Source organism: Lepisma saccharinum, chromosome 10, assembly GCF_977018435.1.
Source record: "Lepisma saccharinum chromosome 10, izLepSacc3.1, whole genome shotgun sequence".
NCBI classification, from domain to species: Eukaryota; Metazoa; Arthropoda; class Insecta; order Zygentoma; family Lepismatidae; genus Lepisma; species Lepisma saccharinum.
Genome location: NC_139238.1, coordinates 2,035,759 through 2,061,475, shown reverse-complemented (window position 1 = coordinate 2,061,475; position 25,717 = coordinate 2,035,759). Strand labels below are relative to the sequence as shown.

Here is a 25,717-nt window from a genome sequence, read left to right as displayed (position 1 = left end):
TGTCTAACTGCCATCCCAACCCCGAAACATCCTCTACCATTCCTTTCCAAATCCACGAGGCCTCGAGTTACTCCTATGTTGTGGTGTGGCGAGACCAACATATTGCCCCCGAGCCCTATGTGTATCGCGGTCCCGACCCGGTCAAACACTTCCTGGTGAGAATGCAACAGGAAGCCATCAAGATAGGGAAGGTGCTGTTGGCCCCCAAGCCCATGCTGCCTCTGTCTCCGGAAGACAAGCATCAGCACGAAATAGCTCTAAATTGTCCTGTTTGCAACTCGGTCTTCACTGACGATAACAAAAAGGTCCACCACCATGACCATTATGGGACCGGAAGCTACATTGGCCCGTGGTGCAACGGATGTAACTTGAGAGCCAGGGACCGACGCTTCATACCGGTCTTTTTTCACAATGGCTCGGGATATGATTTCCATCACTTGGTCACACATCTAGGGTACGACAATGCGAGAATCAATGTCCTGGCACAGAACGAGGAGCGTTATATTAGCATCAGCAAGTGGGTGCCGATCCCCGACTCAAGCAGCAGCATCGAGCTTCGGTTCCTCGACTCTCTGAGGTTCCTCCAGGCAAGCCTCGATGCTCTTGCTGGGAAGCTCAGAGACGAGCAACTAGCCATTACCACATCAAGTTTCCCGAACTTAGATGTCGCACTCATCAGACGTAAAGGGGTCTACCCCTACGAATACGTCACCGACCCTTCCAAGTTCGAAGAAGAGTTGCTGCCTCCCCAGGATAAGTTCTACAGCCAACTGAGAGGTTCAGGTATTACCGACGAGGAGTACAAGCATGCTCAGTCTATGTGGGTCAAGTTGGGTTGCCGAACTTACGTGATTACCACGATGCATACCTGAAGCTTGATGTGACGCTTCTTGCCGATGTGTTCCAGGCGTTTCGGGCAACTGCGATAAAAATTTACAACCTGGACCCTGTATATTTTTACAGCCTTCCTGGACTGGCATGGTCGGCCATGCTCCTGCTGACTAAAGTTAAACTTTCACTTATCTCCGATAATGATATCATGCTTTTCATCGAGAAAGCTATCCGGGGCGGCATGGTCCAAGTGTCGCAACGCTTCGCACACGCCAACAATCACCACATGGCCACTGGTTACGACCCCTCCCAACCATCAAGCTACATCATGTACACTGACGTGAATAATCTTTACGGGCACTCCATGATGCAGCCACTCCCAACAGGACAGTTTGAGTGGGCTGATCCTTTATACCACAACATCGAAAAAGAGTGCGACGAGTTTGGGTTTTTTGCCGAGGTGGACCTTGACTTCCCCGAGAAGCTGCAGGATACATTCTGTGACCTCTCGCCTGCTCCGGAAGTCAAGTGTCCACCTGGCTCGGATCAACCGAAGCTCGTCATGGACTTGGAGCCCAAAAAGCGTTATGTGCTACACTACCGGAACCTCCAGTGGTTAATGCAGCAAGGGGTCTCGGTCAAAGCAGTTTACAACGTGCTCTTGTTCAGGCAGTCTCCATGGTTGAAGCCGTACATCGAACTGAACACCAACCATCGCACTGCTGCCACTTCGGAACTTGATCGCGATTTTTCAAATTAATGAACAATGCGGTATTTGGGAAGACCATGGAGAATGTGCGAAATCACGTTGATGTGAGGTTGGTGACGAAGAAAACAGTGTCGTCGACTTGTTGCAAGCCCGCTGTTCAGGTCTCGAACAATTTACAACGAACAGATGTCTCTGATTCACATGAACCGGGGCAAGGTGCTACTCAACAAGCCCATCTATGTGGGAGCTGCAGTTTTGGATCTGAGCAAGTTGTGCATGTTCGAGACATATTACGGCATACTACGTGCACACTACAACCACAATATCTCGCTCCTCTACACAGACACAGACAGCTTGGTGTACCATGTTCGCACGGCCGATGCGTATGGTGATATAGCCAAAGTTCCAGCTCTTGTCAAGCTCTTCGACACATCGGGCTATCCCCAGCTAAACCGGTATGGAATTCTGCCCCGGAACAAAAAAATACCCGGCAAACTCAAGGACGAGAAAGACGGGGATGTGATTGTGGAGTTTGCTGGACTTCGTGCCAAAGCCTATGCGATCCGGGCTGAGGGTTCTGTAACAAAAAAGGCAAAGGGTGTAAGCAGGCAAGTGGTTCGGGAGCACCTCAAGTTTGAGGATTACCTCGAGTGCCTCAGAACAAAATCGCCCATTCTACAAAAAGAGCATCGTATCCAAAGCGTCGATCATGTGCTTACAACTAATATTGTCAGGAAAGTTGCTCTGGATGCACACGACGACAAGAGGTGTATTCTTGAATGTGGGGTCCATACACTTCCGTGGGGCCACTATCGCCTCCAAACTAGTAAGGCCTGCCCAGAGTGCAACAAAAAGTAATAGGCAATGCGAAAAAAAAACAATTTTAATTTACTTCCACTTCCTCGATTACATGCATGCATGGCACAGCAAAATTAAACTTCTGGAAACTGCTAATTGCAATTTGTACTTATATATATAAAATTCCACATTTCTTATTGTGTGCTATTTTTTTATTTATTTAAAACTGTTCAGTCACTCTTTCATTCTTGACGTCATACACAAATGTTTTCTCTGCAATAAGAATGACACTGCACAGAGTATCTGCAGGCAAGGCATCGTGGAACTCGCATACAATCTTGATGTTGGTACGATCGTTGACCACCACTTGCTTTCTTTTCGTGGTGTTGATGACGGTCATGGGTCTCCGTGCTTTGAATTCGCTGGGCGCGTAGTACACGTCCACGCTTCCCTCGGTCACGCGTTTGTAAGCCGTGTAAGCTTCGTAAAGTTTGAGGTAATCGTCTTTGGTCATGTCGAGGTTGTAATTCTCGCGCGGGAACACTTCGTTCCTACCGTTCTTCAGATAAACGTTTTTGATCTTGCAGTCGTCGAACTTGCTGGAATCTTTTTCCTGATCGTTATCGCGTCCGGTCTGAAAAAGCACTACGACGAAATCTGGCATGTCGAACTGTATGTTGTTGAACTGTGTCGTCACGTCGAATTCCATGTGACTTCCTGACGCCATCTTCTGCACGCACTGGTAACCGTGAAAGTGAATCGGCACCTGCGGACTTTTCAAGATCTCCGCTTTGTACTTGAGGGCGTAGTTCGTTTCGTATTCCACCACCGGCATTCTCAATTCCATGCTCCGGATGACGCATTTCGCTGCTTCGGGTAAAGTGTTGGCTATCGGCGTGGTGCCGTCCGGACCCAAAGTAGCGTATCGCATCAGTGCGTCGTTGTCGTTGGCCGCTCTTCGAAACGTGATCCTCAGTCCTCCCTTCCACATGATCTCCTTGTAGTCCGAGAAGAAACCAGGCAGCAGACGCATGGGAAAGAGCACCGTGTGACTTCTCGTCGATATTTTGGTCCCGGCTTCGAATCCCCGGCCTGGTAGTACGCTGCGTCCGTTTTGGATAATTTCAACGTTCCCACTGCCGTCGACGTGATGCCTGGATAATCTATTCTGTCGATGACGGTGTTGTGTTTCCTCACCTCCACCTGCGAGAACAGGTGAGGCACGAAGTTGTCCACGAGTATCAAGTTTGCTGCTGCAGGAAACGCGTCTCCGCTTTCCTTCTTCACCACGTCGAATTGAAGGTAGAGGTCCGCTCTGTGAGGATGAATAAACCCGTCGCCTACGTCCACGTCGTATTCGATCTCCCTGTTCGCTTCGTTCAGATTGGCGAACGTGCGACGGTTGGGAGGGAAAGACTGCAATTCGTAACTTTCGATTTGCTCCATTTTACACTATGTGTGTTATTTATTATACGTTGATCTCCACGATGGCCGTCGTAGTGGCACCTGCGAAATCCACCACGTCTCCTTTCTCGTTCGTCACCACCAACTCTATGTCGTCTATGCGGTTGCGACATACTGGAAAATAGATCGGCGAAGAGAACGTGTAGATGATCGGTTCCATGAACTCGGAACTTGGTTTGAAAGTGGCTATGATTCCCGTCTGCTTGTGACTTCCTAATAATCCGTCCGAAGATTTCGTGATCATGCCTTCCGCCACGTTGCAGTGTACGTTCAGAGTCTCTATGGCTAGAAATTTAGGAATGTTTGTTGCCGTGTGCTTGATGCCAGCTTCGAGTTTTGGGTGGTTGTTCTCGAAACCTAAAAGTTCTCCCATGGTGCCCAGGTCCACGGTCTCCGTCGCGGATAGGATTTCCACTCTGTGCGTGACCGAATTTTGAGAAAGGTATGTGCCTTTGGGTAATTGAGCTTGCAAAGTGGAAAGATTGTATTGGCCTGGCGTGACGACGATGTGTTCGTTTCCGACGCTAATTTTGTTGTTGTGCTGCGTGACGTTAGGTATGAGGTACATGCTGTAGAATGCACGCAGAGCCACGGATTTAGGATAGACGATGTCGTCGTGCAGCGTGAGTTTCAAGATTGAAGATTCGCTCGTGAGATGGAACACGCCCATGGTGTTTTAGGTACCACAATGCTTTCTGAAAATGTTCCACCGACGGGTTATTTAATTTAGACATGTATGCGAGAACGGAAAGGCATAGGTGGCCTCAGTTAACATCGGTGAAACCCTGGATGCGTTTGTCATTGTAGTAGAGGTTGGCAACACTGAGATACTTCACCAACCTGGCAGGCGGTGTGCCACCGAACGAATCGAAAACAAATGCATTGTTATCGTTAATTTTGAGGTAGCATATCCAATGTGTACCAGGATTTTTGTAACTGTCCAGGTTGACCACGCCATACTCCTTTTTCTTCACAGCAGAGGGTACAGAATCGGACATGAAAACACCCCTGAAGTTCCTTATTCCCAACGGTTCGATCAGAGATTCAATATCGAAGTTGGACAGGGCTTTTTCTTTTTTTTATATTTCTTCAAAGCATCGAGGCTGCTTTCTTGCTTTTTGGTCACACCTTTCCCCTTCTTCTCCATGGCCAGGTTGTGACGTTTCTGTTCTTCCAATTCGGCCTTGTTCTTCTTCGAGTCGATGACGGTTTTCGCGATGGCGGCGCTACCCCCAGCCAAACTTCCAACGGCCCCCAATGCTGCCAGGATGGCGGGGATGCTGAATATGAAACCTCCGATCTTTTGCTGTTTCCGCGAACGCTGCAATCTTTTCAATTGAGGTGTGCTGAGCAGTAATTTCATTCCGTGTCCTTTCGACAAGCAAGAACGTTTCTTCTCGCGTTGTTTCTTGGTGAGTAACCCATCGAGGGCACCTAGATTTTTTAGATTGGAGTATGGTATCTGGTACACGACACCCTTGGGCTTCATGTTGATGCTCTATGTGTTATTTTCACGGTATGTTATTTATATATATATTCTGAGATTTTTTCTTGTGTAGTTTTTTTTACGGTATGTTATTTATATATAAATGTTCTGGGATTTTTTTTCAAAGCCTCGCAGTCGTTACACAAATTCTATTACGTGCTTCGTTTTCTTGCCAAGAAGTTCCTTTGTCCCCTTGTACACGATTCGAGTTTTGTTCTCGATTAAAATAGATAGCTTCTCGTCGGATAACATGTTAGCGTATCGATCTGGTAAAAATAGACTGTATTGTGCGTTGAGCAACAGGCGTACCTTGGGACCATACTGGGTAGAAACGATTGAACCGGAAGTTATCGTGTAAGGTTTGTCGACTTCCAATTCCTGAATTTTTACATACTCGACTGATAAATTTAGCATTTGTTTTAATGCTTGGAGGTCACTCATTTTTTCAGTCGTCATATCAAAGAAAAATTTCAGAGTGTTAGAGAGAAATTTAATTTTTATTCACGATGTGTGTTATTTATATATATATATTTTTTCACGAGATTTTTTTTTGTATCGAATATTTTTTTAACAGAGGAAGAAAGTTCGTGCTTCCGAAAACGCGATGATGTGCGTGATGATTTCTTCAGTTTCCTGTTTGGACTTACGCCAATCATCAGTATACCGTCTTCTCCCCTGCCTCGCCTCGTGCAGTTCGTCCAACCTCTCGTTCAATTTTTTCCCCGCGGCCGACAGAAGAGTGTCGAGATCACCGCACCTCATTCCACTGATCTCCCGAAGACGGTCCTTGAGAACTATTTCACAAGGGATGCGAAATGCCGGCGTCCTTTTAGCTATGATCACAAGTTTATTAACATCTCCGTTAACTACCTTTTTGAATATTTTAGATAGTAGTTCGTGCGGCAAATCAGTTATGCAAGCCATGTTGTTTTTTTACTGGATGTTATTTATATACCCCACCCCAATTTTTGTTTTGTGTTCATGGCGATGGTGGTACCCAGTGCGGCGACCCGTTCACCCAGCGATGCGTCTCTGCTCACGAACCTTTCGAAAGCTGCATGTTCCAATTTTTTGTCTGCTTCGTGACGTGCGTCCAGATCCGTCTGCGTGGTGTTGTAGGCGATGTCGTGATCTTTGCATGCGGCGTCCAACGGATTCACACCCTTGTCTCCTCTCTCCAATCTTTTCTCGAGTTTGGTACCCGGTCCGCAGTACTGGTAGCCAGGTAGATGCATCTCGAAAGGTAACTTGTTGATGATGTCGTTCACGAGTCCCTTTCCTTCGGCCACGTTCCAAAATTTCGGAGGCAGCGTGTTGATGATTTTGATCAGGTAACCTATGCCCTTGTCCTCGTTCACGATGAAGTTGGAAAGTTTCGTGCTGATCATGTCCACGATGCCAACCTTCTCGTTGTAGAAATTACGGTTGCCTGCATTCTCTTCGCCGGCTATCACCAACAATCGGTCCACGAGTTTCCTAACGTCGTCCACCCAAACGAATTCTTTGGGTAACGTGTTGTAGCGTTTGACGCCGCTGCCTGTTTTGACCTGGTTCCAAATCGGTTTGATGAGATTCCTGTACTTCTCGCCGCTGCTCGATTTCACCCTATTCTGCGAGGCGTCGTTGTTCTGGTACAAGGCATCCGTCATGATCAGAATTTCCTTGTAACTTTGGTAATCTTCGTCGGTGTAATCTTTCGGCTGCTTTTTGGCGACGAGTTCCCACAGTCCCACCGTACCCGGATACCTGTTCCAACTATCCTTGTCGCCTAAATTGACTTTAATGTCGTTGCCTTCGAAGGTCACCTTCGATTTCCCAATCTTCCACACCACACCACCGCCTTCGTTGGTTTCCATGCTAGGATACAAACCGAACACTTCATCCTTGTCGAATTTCCCCGTACTCAGGTAGTCTCGTGCCAAAGGTCCCAACTCGATCTTATCCGAAGACGACGTGCTACCAATGGCTCGACGCCGTGCCGGTGCATCCTTCAGTTCGAACGGCGTCGAAGGAATGCTCGAAATGGGCGTGGGTACGGCATAACTTTTAGCTGCGAGCGGTACGAGTTCGTTGATCAAATTTTTATTTTGTTCCGTGACACTTTTAATTTCTTTACCTAGACCGCTGATGGCATCGATCACAGGTTGATCCTGACGTTTCTTCTCTTCGTAGAATCCGCGATTCTCGGATTTCCAACCTTTGAAGCGTTTCGCGAGGTATTCTCGCAACTTGAGATTTTCGTCTTCGATTTTTCGTTTCGTCATGACGTTATTTATACACGTCGTTTCTCACAACGTTGCAACGTTTAGAAAGTCGTTGATTTTGTTTCTGTATTTTCCATCGTTGGGTTTCCTCGTCATGTCGATCGTCGCGAATCCGAAATCGTCACCGTTCCAGCAAGTAGAGCAGCGTTCCGAAAATTGATTGTAGTTCATGTCTCCGCCTACGTAGTCATCGTACGCGTGCTTGAGGTTGGTGTGATCTTGACGAAACAAACATATGAAATTAGCGTTGTCGCGTAGTAACTGTTTTGGAATTTTTGAAAACGTTTGAGCTAGGTAAAAGCAATCCATTTCTTTGTGACGACCTTGCGTGAAAAAGTTGCGAATTTCATTTTGATTTTCCAGGATGGCGTCGTCGAACACGACGACTGAATTTTCACGACAATCGTCGAGTGGTTTTATTTCCGAAGCGAACGTTGCAATGTCCAGACCATCGTACAGTTTCATCAGTTGCCGGTATTTGGATTGCTCCAAACTTTTCGAGAACACGTACAGGTGCCTGTTCTTCCAATCTAACCAATTCGGTGCGAGGAGAAAATTGTCCACGAGCAGTGTTGTTTTCCCTTACCCTGAAGGACCTACGATCAGACAGCGGATGTTGTCGGGAAGCAACTTGCCGTTCTTTTTTTTTCTCGTTTGACTTTCCGGATCCGGTAGACGCTTCACCACGTTCCACGTACTCACAAGATCACTTCGTTCGCGTCGATCCAACTCTTTTCCGGAAGTCCCAGCCATTTGACAAACAGTTTGTCACCTTTCCTACGCAATACTTTCTCGATGAGGTACGTGTCGGGGTGTTTTGTTTTAGAGAGTTCCTCTTCGTAAAATCTTCCTTTCAAAATCTCGCCGCTACTATCTTTTATTATATACGTGTGTCGGTTTCCGGGTAGAACTAGAACCACCGTAAAGAGTTCCGTGCTCCAATTTTTTGTGAATCCCTTCTCGAAGGTGCGTTTGAATTTGCTGATCCTCACCTGGTCTCCAATTTTGTATTTAGCTTTTTTGTCGTGGGTGTGTACTTTGGACAGTAAACTGTAGAAATTAAACGCTGCTCGTCAGACTTGGTAACGTCAACTGGCTTCATGCCTATCGTTCTGTGTACCGTATCATTATAGGTGTCGACGAGTTCCGGCAGGATGTCGACCCATTTGTAATTTCCCCGAAGCGTGAATCGTTTCCACATGTGTGTTTTCAAGGTTCGATTGAATCTTTCCACGATGCCGGCTTTGATGTGACTGAAGGTCGAATAATGTCGAATCTTGTGTTTTTGAATAAACTTTTGGAATACGGCGTTGTAAAATTCTTTACCGTTGTCCGTTTGCAGAAACCGTGGTTGTCTGCCGCCGCTTTCGCGAAAAATTAATTTGAATGCTTCCGTGACGCACGTTCCCGTTTTCGCCTTCAAAGGTAGAGCCCATGCGAATTTCGAAAATGTGTCTATGACGGTGAGGAGGTACTTGTTGCCCTTGTTCAATTTATGTACGTTTTTCAAATTGCCGCTACTCATCTCCACAAGGTCACTTTGCCAGAGGTCGTCGATGCCCTTGGTTACCACAGCCAAACGTTCGTAGTTACGGCGTGCAGGTTTATGCAATTCTTCGACGATGGCTTCCCTAGACATTTTTTTTAGAGATTACGTTTCAAGAGAAGCACAAGCGTGATGGGATTCAAAGAGGGTGGCACTTCGCTCGTGTTTTGAATGATCAGCTTATCGCCGGCACTCACGTCGAAAACGGTAAGATCTTCGTCTTCGTCTATTTCATATATGTTGCGCGTTTCGTTCCAACGTGCCAGAGGAATGTTTCCTGCTTTCTGGACACCACGATTCGATATCAAGGTCATGGTGGGAACGCTAGCTTTTCTGCCGTGAGACCAGTACGAAAATTCGTTTATCTGAATTGTGCCATCGAGGAGAAACTTGTAATACGGATGATAAGGATGCAACATGTACAGTTTGTTACCTTCGACGAACGTGGAGATTCTTTGTTCATTGGGTATGCTGTTGATTTCGATGGCTTGCAAGGTGAACAATTTGGCGAATTTAGTGTCGAAGGTGACGAGATTACTGTGAACTTGTCCGAGTTTATTTTCGATGGGCAGCAAATGCTCGACTATGGTATCCGTTACGGCAGAAAACGACGGTTTGATTTTCACTTCCACGTTCAACTGCTTGTAGTTTTCGTTGAGTTCTTGCAACTTGTCACCGAAAGAGGCCAGCGTCGATTCCTGCGTGGATTCCAGCACTCCAACTTGATCTCTGATGTTGACGACAATGTTCTGAAGGTTCTCGACTTGATTCAATTTCGAGCTCTTCTCGGTAAGATCGTTCACGATGCTTCGCATCTCTGTAAACTGCGTGTGAAGATCGGCGACGCTCTGCGAAGTGGGCAGCGTCGACACCAGCGAACTAATTTCGTCTCGAATCTGTTCCACGTTCGCCGTTTCCGTTTCCAGTCGTTTCAGCATTCGAGATATGTTTCTTTTCAAAGCGTGCAATTCTTTGGAGGTGGGGAGATTGGCCACCCTACTCTCGAGATCGCTCAATGAGCTTTTGATGTCGCTCGAATCGGATAGTGCCGTTACCGCCGTTTTCAATTTTTCCAAATCTTCGCTCGAAGGCACGCTCGTCCGTAACGATTCCAAGTCACCCTGTATGTTGTCGAGTACGTGATGAAAATGAGCGAGATTCGTTTCGACGTTCAAATTTTCTAAATATTCGATCTTCTGCTGAACCGTGCTTAACGTGTCTTGAATGCTCGTCAACGCTCTCGCTTCAGCGTGAATATTTTTAATTTCTTCGTTGATCAATTCCAAGGACGCCTGAAGCGTGGCGATGGTGGTTTGAATGTGTTCGAAATCTTGATAGGCCTCCAATTGAATTTTTATGTTCGCGACGCTTTTACCGATGACCTGCAGTTCGTCCGACGATGGTAGGTTCGTCATTGTATCTTCCAAAGTCTGCAACTTGGATTTAATTTCTTCCAACGTGCTGGTGAATTCTTCTTGTAATTTGGAAACAACAACATGCAAGCGTTCTGCGTCTATATCGTTCACGACGGTTTGAAGTTCAGAGAAATTCTTTTCTATTGCGGAAGTTCGTTCTTCGATTTCGAGTTTCAGTTTTTCCAAATCTTCATTTTTCGATTGAAATTGCTGTAATTTGGCCAAATCATTTTGAAGCGAATCCACGCTCAACTGTATATTTTGAACGCTGTCGTAAGAAGGTACGTCGACATAATTTTTTATGAGCGTTTTCAGTTCGGAATCGATTTTCAGAATGGGGTCGAGACATTGCGTTTGGAGCGTAGCGATTTCCGACTCTAAACTTTTGTTTAAGGTCTCCTGCAAAGCAATCAAATCGGTCCTCAACTTCTTAACTCGAATATCCAACATGAGAATCTCTTCTGCGTGGTCTACACGCTTGGTGTTGCCGAAAATGTCGTTAGGCATTTTTGGTTAACGGTTATTTATAATAGGATAAACGATTCGTAATTCTACAAAGAGAGGAATGAGTTTGTCGTAATCTCCGAGAAGTTCCATGTAAAGATAATCTCCTGCAGAAACATCGTACGTAATGTTAGAAAGCATCTTGTCGTGCTTGATTCGAAAAATATTCTTGCCGGTAGAAATTTTGATTTCGCCTGCGTTTTCCGGATTCACGGTGATTTGAAGTTTCCCGTCGATCGGAATTTCGTAGAAATGTAAATTGTTATTAAAAACATAAAACATCTTGCCCACATCGTCATTCAGTTTCGTCCAAATGCTGTTGAGATGAACAATCAGTAAACCATTGAGTTTAGATAACACGGAAGGTAAGAGGTTATTGAAATTTGGCGGTGCAGTCTTCATGTTGATCTGTTTGCGGAAGCCAAAAAGATTCATTGTCCTTGTTAGTTATTTAAGAATACGGTCAAAGTTTTTTTTGTAATGACACGCAAAGTTTTTTTTTGTTTGCTTGCGTCACAATACAGGCACGCGCGCGTGCGTGTGTGTGTGCGACATATTGTTCCCGAAAGAGATTTACAAAAGTCACGATATATAAACATTTGGTCTCACAGTTGGAAAATTACGATAAGTTGTATTCATCCTTCAAGGATGAGAGAGTGCATTCGTCACAATACACGCGCGCGCGTGTAAAAATTATACACCGTGAAAAGCTACAACGAGTTGGAAACACTGCTGGTAGGGTTAACATACACCATAAAAGGCTACGCCTCGCCCCGAGTTGGCAACACTGCTTGTGAGGTTAACATACACCGTGAAAGGCTTCAAAATATCATATAGTGGAATTTTTGTAGAGTGGGTAGGTAACACCGACAAGTCTTGACATAAAAAATACGTGGACCCCTCAGGTCCTTTGATGAAAATTTACAGTGAAAAACCCAGTAGGTTAACAACACTGTCAAGAAATCTACGGCAGTATTGCCAGATGTAAACAGAAAACAATAGACCCCCCTCATAACAGGCTACAGTAAGCCCCCTACAGTGTTGCCAACTCTGTGTCCTTAAAATATACATCATAAAAAGCTACAACGAGCCTCAAATAATGATTCGAGCCTCAAATAATGGCTTAGAACCGGGCCACCTGTACTGTAAGGCAAGCCTCAAGCAAGGTTGCCAGCTCCTTGCTTTAGGTTAGGTTAGACAAAAAACCTTGGTGATTTTTTTCGAGTAAGATGTTGGCAACACTGTAACAAAATAGGGGGGGTTTATGCCTTACAAGAGCAAACCATCAAGGCGAGCCCCCCACCGAGCTTTACTTTCGGGCGAGAAAAAGGTTGCCAGCTCCATGCTTTAGGTTAGGTTACCCCAAAAACCTTGGTGATTTTTTCGAGTAAGGAGTTGGCAACACTGAGCCCCAAATGATGATTCGAGCCCCAATTGAGGGCGCAGAACTCTCCAAATACCTCTACTCACATTTCAACTTCGATTTCACGGCTCATCCTGAACAATTAACATAGAACGCACTTTTTATTCAAATATCTTAATTTAGCCACGGCTGGATTTCTGAATGTGTTAACAGCACAGTCAATAATCTCATTCATTCCCTGACAAACAACAGGTTAGGCCATAACCATACTTGAAGCGAAAATAAACACGTCATCACTTATTATTTACTTAACACAGGATTACAAATACAGCATTAGCCATTTTACATTGGAATGTTGTAACAATAGAAATTAACAATAAAAATTAATAACAATAACACAAAGAATAGCAACATTATGATGTCACAGCAATATTATATCATGATATGCGTTTTTAAATCGTCCTAACTCGGAAACGTGTGCGGCGTCACAATGCCATGGCACGAGTGTCTCGTCTTAAAAAAGTGAACTGCAAATGCAATACTTAATGATCCAACAGTGCCACAGCCTACGACAGATCACGGAACGACAGGTACGGTGGGAGAACAACAGGACCTGCGATCATTAATCCAAAAAAACACCAATGCAGGCTTGTCAGCATGAGAAAAGAAAAACAGCTCGCAAAGAGAAATGACAGGTTGGCGAATACCGCAGCGCGGGAGGACGCGATCGGACCCGCGAAACCGCCTAATCATTCTTTCAGGACGTGGCGTGGCCTCCTTCGATGATATCGACAGGTCGACAACTTTCCGTATTCCTTTTATGGAAACAGATTTTAACGATACGACACTCCAAGCGTGAGCCGACTCGATGGACGAGGTTACGTTTCGTAATACTCAAAAGCATGTTTTTTAATTAATATTCACTTTCTCCGTTCTAAATCGCACGACGGTTCTCTCTCTACTATTTTCGCCTTTCGACAGTTGAAGTTCCACGCGAAGGAAACTGGGAAAGTTATGGTTGCAGCGAATCTTCGCTAACTAGTTTCCAGGACTGAATAGCGTCTTTCTGATATCCGAAACTTAAAAAAAGCGGAAACTTTTGAGATGTGTTATCGGAGAATGTTGAAGATGAAATGAGTAGACAAGAATGCACAGATGTTCTGAGATATGCACGCAGCAAGAAAAGCCTTTGCAACAGACTTGAGGAATAACGAAAACTACAAATTGTACGATCAGAATACAATGATTTTTGTTATTAAGCGTAGTTATTCCGCCACTTTTGACTAATAGCAATGATGAGGGTGAGTGATCAGATGACATGATGAGCGAGGTTTTTGGGTTGGTCGTGCTTTGAGGCATTTCCTACATGTAGAGTTGAGCAACAGGGAGCAACAGCAGATACACTAGACAATCATGTATACGTCATTGATAAGGCATTTATCCCCATATATTTTGATGGGTGCAAATAACCTTATTCCTGAGTCAACGAGCATTTTAATATTGCGCAATCTATACTAGGCAAGACCAGTCACTAGCAACACCGTGAGTAAGAATGAGAAAGGCTGACAATTAAAGCCCTAACCACCCCCCCCCCTCCAATAGTTCGGCTTGATAGTTTAATAAACGGAGCCAATTTTTTTAAAAAAATAAATGGAGTCCAAAAAAATAGGTATTATAAAATGATTGCTATCATCTTGTGTTAGTGAAAAAACATAAGCTTGCGTACGTGAACATTAACTTAATCATACACCTGTCCACAAACCAACGCGTATGGTTTCTTCACAAACATTAATACATATTGAACTTAGTAAAATTAAACTCGAGGAAGCTTCAATTCAGTAGCATTGTCAATACAGAACACACAAAACCCAACGACAATTGCTTTGGCTTATCAGCGTCATCTAGCGGGCATGCAAAGAATTTTCCAAGAGGTGAAGAAATACTAGGGAGCATTAAACCAGGCTTTGATAAGAGTGGCATAAAGTCCCTGGAGCATGATTCACACGTAGTTTCTCTTGCCAGTCGAACACAACAGCCACCTGTAGATTGGCAACTCGTATTTCTGAACATAAAAGGAGGGAATAGTGGGCGTTAACAGAACGGAAGAAAAACTGAGATAAGGAAGACAAAAGGGACGAAATGGCTATTTTGGGTTTTTATGATGGCTATATTCTGTGCAACCTACTATTACGTCAAAACGGCCATTGTTGTGGTTTTATAAATATGTCCCTCTCAGAACAGAGTTTTTAAGTTTCCGGATCGTGGTGCTGATAACATCATCTTTATCTCGCCATCGAATTTTCTGGGTTCGAGCCCCACGCAGCGGTCTTGTGACACCGTACCGTGCACATAAGTTGGGTCTCCCCACGTTCTCGACCTTGACCGTGGTTATGATGATGTAATCGGCATCGCGATCCGACCGCCTTCACACTTTAAGGTCGTTCCCAGATACCTCTTTAAGAGACACTATTGCGCACGCACATATAGGAGCGAAAATGTCCCGGGAATCGAATTCAGATCCTTTGCATGCCAGTTAGATGTCATATTGGCGATCACTATTAGGCATTTCCCTAAAACGATCCATTTTGATGGCACAGGGTAGGCCAAAAGTCTCTCCATACATCATACATAAGAAATTTGTCAGCATGACATCCCGAGTGAAGAACCAACGATGCTTGTACATACTTAACGACATAGTTTGTTTGATTTATTTTACTTAGCTTCTTGTGCCACTTTGGACTAATTTGCGAAGATGGGGATGAGTGATGATATGATGAAATTCATGAATGGACTCTCACAAATATCCATGCCCAGGCCAGGATTCGAACCCGGGACCCCTGGCATCGTAGCGCGATGTGCTAACCACTCCGCCACATAACGACATAGACTCTGCAAGCTAACGTAATTGGTCGGAACGCCTACATGTATGTATCCAGAATAATGGCCGTCATATTGAACATACGTTGTAATTCTAGTGAAGTTGCTATGTATGGAGACTTCTGGCTCACCCTGTACTCTGTCATTAAAAATAACCATAACATTAAGTTCATTGCAAAATAATAATAATAAATTAGACGATGAACATATCGACAAATACCTTAGTGTTTTTTTATTATTATTTTCCTGGTGTTTCATCCGCTTTGTGTTATGTCTATGTTCATCATACGATAGAAAATGTCGAAATCGATGACAAAAATCCATCCGTCACATTCAAGCCACGCTGTCTAAGTGAAATGAGGAACGCATAATTATGAAGCATAAATTTCCTCCTTACATACTAACTCTGTTTAAACATATATTTTATTCCTTCGTTTGACTGAGGTTTTCACGTGGGTCAATAATAATAGTTATAATTGTTATTATGTAATTGCTGGTTTCAATTTTGAATCAAAAACTTTAACGAGTAAGAACGTTCACCACCAGTCAGCAAATGTTTTTTTTTCCTACACTAGTGTGTGGTGTGATAGCCCAGATTTTGAACTCAGCATACGCCACTGATACGTAGAGAAACTGTTGCATTTCGTCCTTGGGCAGGTGACGCTTGGCGTATTCTGGTCCCTGTCACTCGCAACAGCACGTGAGAGCGTGCGAAATCTGTCCTCATTCATCTTCACCGGATGAGGAATGTCTTCTCCGACCATAACAGCCGTTTGCCGAGAAGCTATGGCTGCGGCCATGTCAGTTGACATGTAGAATTTGTCACTATGCTATTTTGTGTCTCGCCAGCAGGCCACATCATAATAGACATCTATCTGCTAGCGTAATTGCCTCTTTATTACAGGTAATAAAATTAATTAACGTTAATTCAAGTTTCATATTGATATTAATGTATAAAAGAGTTTGCCCTTATTCACTGAGTCATCAACGTACAACCCAAACCGCTGGACCTCGAGCGGTTGAGGCACGTAGTGAGTGATTCGGATCCCACATTAAAGCAGGGTTGTTAAAGATCCAGGAATTTTAAATAAATTCAATTCCGGTCCAGGAGAGAAAATCAGTAAGCGTAAATGGGTTCTGGACCGTAAATAACCTCTTCATCTGTAAAGTATTTCAATTCGGTCCAGGAATCATTCTACCAGACCAATGTAAATACGGTCTAGGGACCTTTTTCCCCCCTGATCAATTCCAATACGGTCCAGGAACCTTTATTCCTGATTTAAATACGGTACACGAACCTTTTTTCAATCAAGCAATACGCAACATGTACCGAATTTAAATTGTGCGAGGAAAAATGTTCCGGTCCTGCAGTGAAACCGAAAAGAAGCTATTAGAATTTATGGGTTCATGGACCATTAACAATCCCCCTGCTTCCCACGCCATCTCCGCCACTGGGGAGGGTAATGGAGGTTTAAAATTTTTATCCCAGGGCTCTAGGAATCGAGGATAGATATCTAGAGCTAGGCAACAGTGGTTGCAATGTACCTATTTATCACCCACGACACTTGATGGTACCAAATTATCAACCTCTATATATAACAGGAATACGGTTCTCAAAGATATGTGGCATTAGATAACACAGTAGCAGCTAAACACCCTTCCCCGAAATATCAATGGCCGTTTCGGTGGGTTATTAGCAATTACAACGGCAATAAACACACGTAACAATGCACGTCATAGGGAAAACAACGCGCGCGCAGAATACCAAGTGACCCTCTGAATATTCCCATCACGTACTGCCTGTTGTACAAGAAACAGTTACTTGAAACTTGCCACGTCCCTGGGTCCTTCCCGAGAGGAGACAAGCTCTCTCTCTACTCTCGCTTTCAATAGCTACCCACGCCCGGTGCGTTTAAAATTAGCCTTGGTATTTTCTCTCCCCCTCCTGCTGCCACAACAGGAAGACAGCGGTCCTCCTGATGCTTCTTGTCTCGAGGAAGAAGCGAGCAGGAAAAGAGTGCGCAACGATATATCGAATCTTTCGAGTTGACCTCGAAAAATAGACTTCTGTTATTTGCTTGTCGGAACCAACTTCGATTCAGGTGCACGAGATATAATGACTAGCCGTCCAGAGGTAGACAAATTTTTATGATATTATACATTTTCTTCCTTTGTATGCAGCCAAATAAAAATTACAAATTCCGACGAATTACGACGTTTGGAACGTTAGATATAAATTTCATATTACATACTTCGAAGTATATTACATTATTTCAGTATAGAGTGGATACTTTTACATAAAAATAGAGTACACTGGACTAAAAATATGATTATTCCAAAAATTCGGTCATTTTTATAAGCTCGTCGCCTTATTTCTGCCCTAGTTTCCAGAAGCAGAAAAACGACGACGCATTAAAAGATTTGGAGTCTCACATTTGATACGCGTGAACATCTAATAAACAAGCAATTGAGCGGAACTAATTTTGCTTCAGATGAAACGTCTGTATCTTTAGGTATCCCAAAGTGCATTCATATGTCAATCAAGACCTTTTCAGTCCTCGAATGGAAAGGGTTGTACGAAATATTAAATGTGTACTGTTACATACATCCGAATGTAAGGTTTACATAGTATAGGAAATTCAACAGATGAAGAGAAGTGCCAACAAATTTCTGTGTTGTCGACTGTACAAAGTCAGTGTATTTCTGATTGCTCCTAATCACGATAGATGGCAGGCATTTCTTTAACTTCCAAGGTGATTAGATTATAATCTGAAAATATGTCTAAAACGGCTTTTCATTTTCACTTGAAAGCCCTATTTATTACATTATTTTGGTAAAGTTCATATCCTGTCTCCAGGACTTCAGTATATCTCTCTGGAATCGTGGATGTAAACGCTCCCACAATAACTTTTTATACTACTGCCCTCTTATAACATTTAAAACCCACAAGAAATCATAGAAAGTGATCTTATCTACGAATCTTTGTATAGTACTTGGTTACACTCGCTTGCTGAGTCGTTGCTTACTCCGTCGTCCCAGAGGACAAAAAAAAAATTCTTCGCGTATCCCACAGCGTATTGTCCCATCCACGTGAAATGAATAAAGATGCGAGGGTACTTGTTTCTCGGGCTCTGTTTCTTAATTCGCAGAACAAAGCAGACCTCCTTGTAGAACCTCCAGCTTGCTCATTGCAACAGCTGAGTCAACATTATCGCGCTCTTTCCCTCTCTCTGTATCTGCATGTATGTAAGTTCAAGCAACCGAGCTCCCTTATTACACTATTCCGCTGCTGCTGACAAGTTCGTCTTGCAGAAGGACGGAACCTTTGACTTGTACCTTCGTGCAGGACTAATGCTTCTGAAGTCAACAACGCTGGGCAGGCCCAGGCACTTGGCAACCCTGGTTCCTCCTTTCAACAATTTCATCAGTCATCTTTGAGATTACCGAAAGTGGTAGAAAAGCGAAGTAAAATAGCCCAAATCAATCACTAAACTATGCTCTTGTTCATGCACCCAGAGCCAGTACAATCCTCTGTGGAGCTTACAATATTTTAATATCGATACAATCACACTACTGTCGTCAATATCCTTGAAACTCGATATCGCACAGTCTCTAACTCTTATGTTGTGCACCTATGAATAGGTACGAGAAGTTTTAGTCTAATTTTTTCCTGAATTTCGATGTTATTTTTTGCGGTTTAGGGCAAGATTCGGTGTCAATAATTTAAAATCGGTTATATTTTTACTGTTCCTTGTATGTCTTAGATTTTCACATTGTTTTAGTTCTGGAAAATTGAGACAAATTTTAGTTTTAATAACAAAGAAATTATGGCTGATCTTTGTGAAAAATGATCAAATTTTTCCCATCCGGAAAACTATTTCATCACATAAGCCACTAAATATGAAATATATTGAATAATAACACCCAAATCTTTGAACACGATCATGTACATCACATGTCCCTAAGAATGCCAAAGAATCCCTCTGCGACTTCAGAATAGAGTTTTGTGTAGACACATACACGCCTGGAAACACTACAACATGTGCATCTCCCTGAAAATATTCCTGTTCCTACGAAATTTCCCTCCTGGAAAGATCTCTTGTGAATCGAATTATCACCAGGTAGACTAGAAATGACAGAAATTGGGCTGCAGGTAGTTCTTCTTGAACAGGAGAAGTGTTACCTCCAGTTTATGTTGCAGATTTCGCGACGTTTTTCGCATTAAAGTGCGAAATTCGGTGTTTCTCTCAAAAAATGGCAGAATTTGCGTTATTTCGCGATTCCGAAACACCGAAAACTTACATTTTATACACTTTATTTTGCTTTCGTTAACTTTTCGGTCTTATCATGTCCCTAGTTATGAATCGAACGTCATTTTAGAGTCACGGCACGGTGCGGAGGCATGACTCATCGCACGTAAGTCAAACACCTTCTCGGTGAAGCGCCGTATTTCACCTTCCGACACAAGCGCAGAGCTGGTTAGGTTAGGCTTGCTAAGTTAGCATAAATACACTACATTTAGCCTAACAACGAAAGCATTTAGCCTACGTCAGAAGACGAAACACGGCGTTTGGCCGAGAAGGTGTTCGACTTACATCTGATAAGTAAGCTCTACGCAAAATTTTGATTCCTTAAATGCACTGACTTTAATTAATTCTGCTTTGTCAAGCTGCCTATGCCCCCTTATTATATTAGGAAAGGGATGCAAATAGCCTCATGCTGACGCATCCATGACGATGCAGCACTGTCACAATTTCAATTTTAAAGCGTTTTAGTTGGTTCGAGAGGGGGAATATCGCACTTGCCCCTCCCTGGAAACATTTTCACATGGCCTTGACACCTTCACAGAGGTATACCACCTGCTACATCTCCCCCGTTTCTTTCATTGCTGTTATCTAGCATTTCTGATACTTTTGGCTAATCGCGACGATGAGGATGATATGATGAAATTGATGAAGGGACACTCACCACAAAGAACACCAATGCCGTGGCCGGGATTCGAACCCGAGACCCCTGGCGTCGTAACTTGTTACGCATCTGACCCGTTTCTCTTGCACCGACTTCTCTGTAAACATGAACGAACAGGATACGGTCGAGATAAGAAAAACACAGGTTCAAACACTTTTACTAGAAACAGCTGAATGCTCGCATTGTCCCATACAATTTGGGTCAGATAAGCCCACAGCGCGGCCCCTTGGGTCAACACCCGTCGCCAATTATGCTACGGGAAGAGTATACACGCGACCGAACGATTGCAATCGAGTTCGTCGTGTACTACAGAACACGTCACTTCTTCGCGATGGAGGATAACATAGTTGTACAACTGGATATCCTAATTATAGTTAAAAAGTACATCCAGACAAATGCGAGATTAAAACTTCAATGGATAACTCCAAGCTATCGTCAATGTAACGAGTTAAATCGCTATTATTACACCATGATAAATAAATACATCAGGAAGGGAGGGGGAGATACAGAGAAATATGATAGGAAAAAAGAGAAAGCGAAGGAAATAAGAAAGGGAAGATTAAATGTAAGAACAGAGAGAAATAGAAACAGAAATAAGAAAGGTAAGAGGAAATGGAAGAGCAGAGGAAAATGAAAACAAATAAGAAAGGGAACAGAAAATGGAAGAGCAGAGGGAAATGAAAACAAATAAGAAAGGGAAGAGGAAATGTAAGAGCAGGGAGAAATAGAAACAGAAATAAGAAAGGGAAGAGAGAAATGGAAACAGAAATTAGAAAGGGAAGAGAGAAGTGGAAACAGAAATTAGAAGGGGAAGAGGAAATGTAAGAGCGGAGAGAAATAGAAACAGAAATAAGAAAGGGAAGAGGAAATGTAAGAGCAGGGAGAAATAGAAACAGAAATAAGAAAGGGAAGAGAGAAATGGAAACAGAAATAAGAAAGGGAAGAGAGAAGTGGAAACAGAAATAAGAAAGGGAAGAGAGAAGTGGAAACGGAAATAAGAAAGGGAAGAGAGAAGTGGAAACAGAAATAAGAAAGGGAAGAGAGAAGTGGAAACGGAAATAAGAAAGGGAAGGGAGAAATGGAAACAGAAATAAGAAAGGGAAGAGAGAAATGGAAACAGAAATTAGAAAGGGAAGAGAGAAGTGGAAACAGAAATTAGAAGGGGAATAGGAAATGTAAGAGCAGAGAGAAATAGAAACAGAAATAAGAAAGGGAAGAGGAAATGTAAGAGCAGGGAGAAATAGAAACAGAAATAAGAAAGGGAAGAGAGAAATGGAAACAGAAATAAGAAAGGGAAACAGAAATTAGAAAGGGAAGAGGAAATGTAAGAGCAGAGAGAGAGAAATAGAAACAGAAATAAGAAAGGGAAGAGGAAATGTAAGAGCAGGGAGAAATAGAAACAGAAATAAGAAAGGGAAGAGAGAAATTGAAACAGAAATAAGAAAAGGAAGAGAGAAATAGAAACAGAAATAAGAAAGGGAGGAGGAAATGTAAGAGCAGGGAGAAATGGAAACAGAAATAAGAAAGGTTAGAGGAAATGTATGAGCAGGGAGAAATGGAAACAGAAATAAGAAAGGGAAGAGAGAAGTGGAAACAGAAATTAGAAAGGGAAGAGGAAATGTAAGAGCAGAGAGAGAGAAATAGAAACAGAAATAAGGAAGGGAAGAGGAAATGTAAGAGCAGAGAGAAATGGAAACAGAAAAAGGGAGTGAATGAAAGAAATAAAAACAATAGAAAGAGAGAGAATGGCATGGAAAAGACAGACAGTAAAGACGGAAGGGGACAGTGAGACCGAAAGAAGGAAAGTAACAGACAATGACAAGAAGGGGGTTACGTATACTTTCTTTTTACTGGTCAGTCAAAATTTTGCCTTCTTTTCCTGCCTTTTAGAAATACGTAGCCAATGGAGGGGTTTATGACCTCCCACCAATTCCTCCTTGGACACGCCACTGCTCGGAAACATAATGTTGAGAAGGGGAGACGGTATGAATACATGACGCTCGCCAGCATTTTTTCGCTATTTGACTACTTTACTAATTTTGTATAAATGCGCACATATACAGTTAATTTTAGTTAATTTCCTAGGTTGGTTCAGAACCAACGTATGAACAAACATGACATTTCGAAGTATCGAGAAAACACTATGCGTGTCAACAATGTTCTTGTTGCTCTTTTTCGCAACAATTGCGGTGGACCAATCTTTTATGCCAATAATGAGTATACCATCATCACCAGTTTTCAACCATCCATGACTTTTCTCTTTGAAGAAGTTCAATAATTTCATCCATATTTAATGGAAACAAAAAACAAAGTTAATATAAACGTAGTCTCTTAGCATATACCATTTGAAAATTCTGCGACTATACGACACTGGCTAGAGTGGTGTGACTGTCGCATAGTAAACAGGGGTTCCCGGGTTCGATCCGCGCTGGGTTTTCGGAGACAGGACAGAAGCCGAAACATACGGTTTAAGAAACCCCGAAACATATGGTTCAGTCTAACACTACACGCTAGGTCACTTCACTTCGGATTTGATTGATTTGGTGTTTTAAGTAAACTTTATGCACAGTAAGGCTAATTGGGACTGGACCCAGTTTAAAGTGGAAGCAGAACCCACTATGTGCCTCCACCGGGTATCGAACCCGGGACCCCTCGATTACAAGGCAACGATGTTACCACTGCGCCAGCGGGGAGGCAACGTCATGAGCGTCCCCCCCCCCCACTAATTACACGTACTATCGTGATCGGAAGTAACATGGCTTATAAGCATTGCGTTTACCCTTGCAAACACATCGAAACACATTGGGAACGTACAAAATACTTCCTCTCCACCTGAATGTCGCCATCATAGCGTTACATGTACTAAAAATGTTCGAAAAGCCACTCAAAACTCGGGAGCACCGGTGTGCCAACAAATTCGGGGCAATTGGACAAATGACGCAAAGACAAAACGCCTGCTCGCCTGCACACGTTTGTTGAGTTGCTGAGAAGACAACACCCTATTTGACGCAAGGGAAAGTGGGTCTCGGACAGGTTACCCACAAACCGGCTCTCGACATGCCTTGCTACGGATGCACTCGCAGCGTTCAGTTACGCAACGACTCCAAGCGTAACTCAAGGCACACACAAGCTCACGTTCTACCGCATGAACACACCCACATTTACAATGTGCATGTGAACGTTTAGTAAAAACCCATGCATCAACAACGTAAATGCTTTTCGTTCATTGTGCTAATTGCGTTGTGTTCATCGTACTGCGTGGTCATGTCGGTTATTACGATTTTCAACTTTTAAAATGTGTAAGGGCAAAACATAATCAAGAAAGTATGTTTACTAGACAGCAACTTATCTACTTCATCGTATAATTTGTGTTATTGTACGGTACTGCTTATAGCTGCATTGTATAACAATTAGCTTCAGTTTATTATGAACGCGTTTCATGCATTTGAAATGACTTGTGAGAATAAAAAAAGTCTGGTGTAAATAAATACATATATGCTACGTAAAAGTACAACACAAACCCGTTAGAATTTTAATCAATAACCTACTTTCGCCCCTCAAAACGAACAGTGATGGCGGAAAACCTCTATGAAAGCAAATTATAATTTCATGATGTTGAGCACGTCGACAACACGTGTAGATTATTTTAGCTTGCTAGTCACGAGATTCAGCGCTCGGTTGTATACAATAAGCGCATGTTGTATTCCAGGGGTTATGCATGATACAGGTGGAACTGTTGTTTACAGTTTTAATCCCATTGGTAAATAATTAATAAAATTAGTTATGTTGGCCATGTCACTCGCGGCCAACACCTAACATTCAGCTTGATCTTTTCCCGAGTCAATCTTCATAGTTTCATCTGACCGTCCGAAAACTAACGTAATGTAGAAATGTATATACACAGCTATGTGGTATACTTATGTCGTAAGCTTAGAAACGTAACTATTTCAAGAATTTGTATGAGAGGGATCCGTACATGCATTATGAACTCATGGGTGTCAATTTCTGGGGAAAATTACACAAAAAATCATGTTTTGTACCTTATAAGGACGAAAAATTGAACATATTGTGGAAAAAATTAATGCATACCCTGTTTTTCAGATAAAAATTATGGTTTTCAATGTCCTAACCAACTAAAGTCACACTTTTACCAATGCTTGAACTCTTGTACACTGGGATGCATAAATATTATTTGCAAGTTGTTCATCAGCATGTTTATTCTTTCTTTATGCAATGTGATTTTCAGGCATTGAAACAAAATGCCATACAAGCTGCTTCCCTCTACGCAAGCACACAAAAGGAACCCAGTTCTTAAATCAATGTAGGAATCAAGAAAATATATTGTAACAGACAATTTGCCGAACAATACTTGTGCATCCCAATGTACGCCTAAGCAAAAACACAACTGTGTACTTACTTGATAATAGATGACACACTTCCACTCGACAGACAACTTTTGTTGAGAAAAAAAAATCACCAAAACTTCTAGAACTGTGAATATATATACAAAACTCTCCTCGAACACGTATCACACACCAACACTTTTACACAAGACGATAAGCGAAAACTGCACGGTACTATTTTCCGTCGTTTTTGGTTCAAGAACACATTAAAAACGAAAGCTACCGGTACGCGCGAAGTCGCGAAACTTGCGAGACGTACTACTTTCGAGGTTCACCGCTAACCGTCTCGTCGTAGACTGAAACCAACGCTCGCCGGCGAAAGCTCTCTGCACGTCTGCCTGGCACGCCAATGGACGAGCCTACTCATGTGGAGGGGCGTCAGGTAGAGATGGGAGGGGTTAATGTGTCTTGTGTGCGCGCTGAGACAATTGGCATAGTTTTTTTTTTCCTTCTGCGTTACTTGATGCGGTGAACATTTGTCCTTGAACTTGAAGTGGAGTCTACGCGTGAGCGAACATACCGTTTCTATTTTGTTTTTCCTTCCTAAATAAATAAATGAAACAGTTTATAGAAGATACTCGCCACACTTCATGATACTAATGCATACTTTACTTCCAAAGTAATAAGTCAGGTGGAAAAATGTTGCATTTTTGGTGCAGAACGCAGGCGACATTCACGCTCTAAAGGATGTATGTTCTCAAATTCTCAGGACTTCCAACCAGTGGCGTGCCCAAGGGGTCTTGGTGGGGTCATAATCTCCCTTTTGTCAGTATTCATAAAATAACAATGTCAAAGGAAGAAAAATATGACAAAATGTGGGCTGACTACTAAAAAAAGTATATGTACCCCTCCCCCTTTTTCGAAAATCCTGGGTACCACACAGCTTCCAGCTTTGCGGTTACTAAAATAAAACTAAATGTAGGGCTTTCAAAATAATATCTCCCAGCTGGGCTTTGGCAACGAGCGGTGCCACAGATAAAATAATTTAGCTGTGTCAAATGATGCATTAAATGTGAAATTTTGTTATCTTTGAAATGATCTTCTCTGATCTTCAAAATTGATGCATTTTTAGTGCATCACACGGAACAA

General features: G+C 42.9%; 1 protein-coding gene across 4 annotated transcripts in view; it reads right to left on the bottom strand.

Annotated features, from left to right (window-relative positions):
- kug (FAT atypical cadherin kugelei) overlaps positions 1–24,917 on the bottom strand; it is a 956,861-nt gene extending 931,944 nt beyond the window's left edge. For all 4 annotated transcript variants that reach the window (XM_083129471.1, XM_083129473.1, XM_083129474.1 and 1 more), the window contains exon 1: positions 24,639–24,917. The gene's annotated coding sequence lies outside the window, so the exon portion shown is untranslated. The remainder of the gene's footprint in view (positions 1–24,638) is intronic.
- Between the last annotated feature and the right edge of the window lie 800 nt (positions 24,918–25,717).